Here is a 6,000-nt window from a genome sequence, read left to right as displayed (position 1 = left end):
TTTTGATGCAAATTGTACTCAAGTCTCTCTTTTTTTTGCATTAAGTAAAAATATTCCTCTGGATTCTGACCATACACCACGTGAATTAATCACTTTTGGGAGTTTCAGCTAATTGCATTCATTGATGATCTAATTCAGCTCATTAATATTCAGCTTTCTATCCTACCACACTCACCAAACATGCTCGACATCTGGAAAACTCAACATGGAAAACCACAACAGGTACCTGGTGAATTCAGCTCACCACCTACTCTGAAGAACTCCATATTGGACACTGGGCACCAACACCTCAGGGCTTCCTCCATGAGCCATGGACGTTGGCATCCGATGTGTCAACCTTGAAGAACCCTCATGGCACATCTCTGATCCAACTGTGGGATGCTTCTGCACTTCAATGTTGCACCTTGTAGGGGTAGAGCAGCAACTGCAAGTAACACAGTAAAACTGCTGAGAGGACACTGTGTGCTCGGAACATGGACCCAACTAATGGACTGAACCAGTGTGCCCCTGCAGCTCTCATAGCACTCACTCACTTTGTCTGTAGTTAAATACTTCCATCATCCCTTGCCCTGTCAACCAGAGATATGAGGCTCACATCACCAGTCTCCAGCCTTGCCAAAGGAAGGAACCTTGTCACGGTTGTCAGTAGGCCTTAGTCAAGTCATTGGGAATGGCCTTCAGACAGGGGCCCCAGTGCACTAAGGTAAGAGCAGCCTCTAATATCATTCCAGAGGCTTGGACACAGTCACTTCCCCTTTTGGGGCAGTCAGCATCAGTATCCTCTCAAGGAGCTCAAAGTTGAGAGGCCCATCATCCGTCTTGAGTTTTTCAGCCCTATTGTTTGCTGCTTTACTCTTGGAACAAAAGAGAGACCAGTGTTAAGGGAGATGAAAGTGGAGGTGATACAGCTGAGGAGGTGCCGTAAGTGGACAGGGCAGAGGACATGCAGGGTTAGTGGTGCTGGGAGTTGAACTGGGTGAGAACGAGTGAGGGAAGGTATTGCAGGCAACAGTGAGGTTAGTAGAGAATGAGCCTTGGTGGGAGTTGGTTGCAGCAGCAGAGAGAGTGAGTGTGCGGTATCAGAGAAGGTGTTGGCACATTCACAGGTAGATTGGAGAAGATCATTGATCACCTTCTTGCACGGCTGTGTATTTTTCCAGACAAGTGAGACTGCACTGACGGGTCAGGCAGGGGCAAGGGTGGTTCCTCAGCCTATGCTGGCATGGCCTAGTGGTGGTGGTTTCCACTGCTGGTCCTGGGGAAGTGTAAGTCCCACCACTGCACCACCCTATTCAGCAGGACTTCCAGATTTCTGTCCACACATCAGGCCACAATTTCCTAATTCTACCGTGTTCAAGGAAACTACTAGGGACTGAGCAGGGCAGCTCCAGACTGACAGCACTTATCTGGGCATGCAATGGGCTTTTAAAGATGGTGGGGGACAGAAGGAATGCCAGTGAATTCTGGGATGCCCCCTGAGTGCAAATTGTTCCGGGAATGGTTCCAGGTAAGATGGGGCATAAATCGAGTATGGCAAACGTCATTGGGCAGCGGTAGGTAAGTGATGAAGCAAGTTACCCAAGACTTGGAACAGGAAATGCTCTGTCAGTTCATCTTTCAATCAACCAGTAACATGGTGACTGACCCTTTTGGTTTTTTTTTTCAGAGATGAGGATAGAGGAGGATCTACATGTGGTGGAACACCTGAAGGCAGGATGTGAAAAGGATAGTGCTGGTGCCAGGTTACTGGATGGCAAGGTGCACATTAGATTCATAGTCATATAGCATGGAAACAGATCCTTTGGTCCAACTTGTCCATGCCAACCAGTTTTCCCAAACCAAACTAGTTCCATTTGCCTGCCTTTGGTCCATATCTGTCTAAACTTTTCTGATCTCCTACAGTGGAGTTAGATGTAAGTTCAGCAGGTTGAAGGCAGCTGCTGTATGTACATCACCAAGTGTTGATAAAACAAAGAACCACAGATGCTGGAGATTTGAAACAAACAAAAACAGAAATTGCTGCAGAAACTCAGCAGATCTGACACCATCTGTGGAGAGAGAACAGAATCAGCTTTTCAAGTCAAGTGACCTTTCTTCAGAATTAAGTGTTTGGTGCCATTGAATATCCTGCCAAAGCTTTTAATGTCAAGTAACATGGAGTCCATCACGGGGCTTCACTTAGTCATCTCCATCAGGATACGTATGGAATCAACCTTAATTAGATTACTTACAGTGTGGAAACAGGCCCTTCGGCCCAACAAGTCCACACCAACTCACCGAAGCGTAACCCACCCAGACCCATTCCCCTACATTTACCCCTTCATCTAACACTATGGGCAATTTAGCATGGCCAATTCACCTAACCTGCACATTTTTGGACTGTGGGAGGAAACCGGAGCACTCGGAGGAAACCCACGCAGACACTGGGAGAATGTGCAAACTCCACACAGAGAGTCGCCTGAGGCGGGAATTGAACCCGGGTCTCTGGCGCTGTGAGGCAGCAGTGCTAACCACTGTGCCACCGTGCCACCCACAGTGCAGCATCTGACAGCCAATATTACAGTTTCCAATGCAGTACAGTTTCCAATAAAGGACATTGCAGCCCTCCATTAATCTGTTCACTGAGGGACTGGCTTGCAAGAATCATAATGACATGAGGCTGGTACATATTGTGATCACTGAACAACAGGATTCCTGCTTCCACTTCACCTGCTGTTGCCTGCCAGACTGACCAGATTGCAACAGCCTGAGGCTAAGGTGGTACAGTCTGAAATCAGGTCAGACAGGCCCAGAGCTGTTCAAGGTCAGTCTCCAAATGCAATCTTCTCAAATAAAGAACAGCACCCCACCTTCTTCTGCAATCACCTGGGGAAGGACCTCATAGGAGCAGGAGAATAAACAAATGTACACACAAGACAGACACTAAGGGAGTGGACATTAATGAGAGCATTTTTAAAATGTAATTTTAAAGGGTACTTTGGTCCATTTTTATTTTCTGTTATTGGTAAGATAACTACGTTACAGTTAAAAATCACACAACACCAGGTTATAGTCCAACAGGTTTATTTGGAAGTACAAGTTTTCGGAGTGGTAAAAACAATGACTGCAGATGCTGGAAACCAGAGTCTAGATTAGAGTGGTGCTGGAAAAGCACAGCAGTTCAGGCAGCATCCGAGGAGCAGTAAAATCGACGTTTCGGGCAAAAGCCCTTCATCAGCTTTCGGAGCACTGTTCCTTCATCAGGTAGCTAGTGGGGCAGGATTTACATATTATGAATTGCCACCCCATTCTAAGTGATTAAAGACTTAACAGCAATGTACGTTTGTTCAATACATCACATCAGTTGTATGACACTTTGATATTTTGCTATAAATTCTGTGTCCTATGATACTGCCCCACTAGCTACCTGATGAAGGACCAGTGCTCTGAAAGCTAGTACTTCCAAATAAACCCATTGGACTATAACCTAGTGTTGTGTGACTTTTAATTTTGTCCACCCCAGTTGAACACTGGCACCTCCAAATCTTGCCTGCTCTTGTACACAATACCTCTATTTGTGAAGCACATTATCTGCTATGTTTTGGGAACTATCTCCGTTTATCCTGTCATCTTCAAAGCTATCATATACAGGAGTCCAAAGTTCCTCTCCCCCTGAGCATTCATTAGAACTGTGTTATTAATACTATAATTGCTTTTTTCTATCCCTTCTACCTAAAGGCTGTACCTCACTCTTACATAGAACATTTCAGCGCAGTACAGGCCCTTCGGCCCTTGACGTTGCGCCAACTTGTGAAATTAATCTAATGCCCATCTAACCTACACCGTTCCTTTTTATCCATATGTATGTCCAATACCCATTTAAATACCCTTAAAGTCGGTGAGGCTACTACTGCTGCCGGCAGACCATTCCACACCCCTACTATTCTGTCCTAAATCTATCACCCCTCAATTTAAAGCTATGTTCCCTCATGTTAGCCTTCACCATCTGAGGAAAAAGGCTGTCATTATTCACTGTGTCTAACCCTCTGATTATCTTATACATCTCGATTTAAGTTACCTCTCAACTTTCTTCTCTCCAACGAAGACAGCTTCAGTTCCCTCAGTCTTTTTTCCTACTTCCTACCAGGCAACATCCTAGTAAATCTCCTCTGAACCTTTTCCAAAGCTTCCACATCCTTCCTATAATGCGGTGACCAGAACTGCACGCAATACTCCAGGTGCAGCCTTACCAGTGTCTTGTACAGCTGAAGCATGACCTCGTGGCTCCTAAACTCAATTCCCTTACCAATGAACATAAACACACCATATGCCTCTTAACAACCTTATCAACCTGGATGGCAACTTTTAGGGATTTATGCACTTGGACACCAATGAACTTGCACTGTTCATCTATACTGCCAAAAATTATAGCATTAGCCCAGTACTCTGCATTCCTGTTACTTCTTCCAAAGTGAAATACCTCACACTTTTCTGCATTAAACTCCATTTGCCACTTCTCAGCCCAGTTCTGCATCTTATCGATGTCCCTTTGTAATCTACAAGTCCTTCAGCACTATCCACAACTCTGCCTACCTTCGTGTCATCTGCAAATTTACTAACCCATCCTTCTATGCCCACATCCAGATCATTTATAAAAATGACAAGCAGCAGTCGTCCCAAAACAGATCCTAACGGCACACCACTGGTAACTGAACTCCAGAATGAACATTTCCCATCAACTACCACCCTGAGTCATCTTTCAGCTAGCCAATTTCTGATCCAAACTGCTAAATCATCTTCAATCCCAAAAATCCCTATTTTGTGCAATAGCCTACAGTGTGGAACCTTATCAAACGCCTTATTAAAGTCCATATACACCACATCAACCGATTTATCTTGATCCACCTATTTTGTCACCTTTTCGAAGAACTCAAGGTTAGTGAGGCATGACCAAACTGTATTGACTATCTCTAATCATATTCATTTCCAGATGATTATAAATCCTATCTCTTATAACCTTTTCCAAGACCTTACCCACAAAGTAAGGCTCACTGGCCTATAATTACCAGGGTTGTCCTGACTCCCTTTCTTAAACAAGGGAACAACATTTGCTATCCTCCAGTTTCTGGAACTACTCCTATTGACAATGATGACAAAAAGATCAAAACCAAAGGTTCTGCAATCTCCTCTCTGGCTTCCCAGAGAATCCGAGAATAAATCCCATCTGGCCTAGGGGTCTTATCTATTTTCAGATCTTCTAAAATTGCAAAAAATACTTCTTTGTTATCCCCAATCCCATATTACCTTGTAGCCTGTATCTCCGTGTTCTCACTAACATTGCCCTTTTCCAAAAGTATTCATTAAGCGCTTCCCTTATGTCCTCAGATTCCACACACAACTTCCCACGACTATCTTTGATTAGCCCTAATTTTACTCTAGTCATTATTTTGTTCCTGATCTACCAATAGAAGGTTTTAGGGTTTTCCTTGATCCTATCCATGAACAACTTCTCATGTCCTCTCCTGGCTCTTCTTGGACCTCTCTTTAGATCTTTTCTGGCTAACTTATAACTCTCAAGCCCACTAACTGAGCCTTCACGCCTCATCCTCACATACGCCGCCTTCTTCCTCTTGACAAGAGCTTCAACATCTTTAGTAAACCATGACTCTCTCTCTGGACAACTACCTCCCTTACATTAAGTTCCACCTGCCTTTTCTCTGTCCATTTGGCCAGTTTTTCCATGTCCTGTTACAGTCAGTTAGTTGCATCCTCAATGTTTGCCACATCTTCCCAAGTTTGGTATCTTTGGTAAATTTTGGAATTTTGCATACTTATCAACAAAAGGACTTGCTACTATTTCACAACCAGTGGATTTATCAAAGCACTTCACAACCTATGAAGGCCTTTCTCAACTGTATTAACTCTTTCAATGCAGGAAACATGGCAGCCAGTACATGCTCAGCCATCATTTACAAACAGAAATGTTAATATTGGGCCAATTAATTTGTTTTACGTAATAGA

This window comes from Chiloscyllium plagiosum, chromosome 18 (genome assembly GCF_004010195.1).
Source record: "Chiloscyllium plagiosum isolate BGI_BamShark_2017 chromosome 18, ASM401019v2, whole genome shotgun sequence".
NCBI classification, from domain to species: Eukaryota; Metazoa; Chordata; class Chondrichthyes; order Orectolobiformes; family Hemiscylliidae; genus Chiloscyllium; species Chiloscyllium plagiosum.
This window is presented reverse-complemented; position numbering follows the sequence as displayed.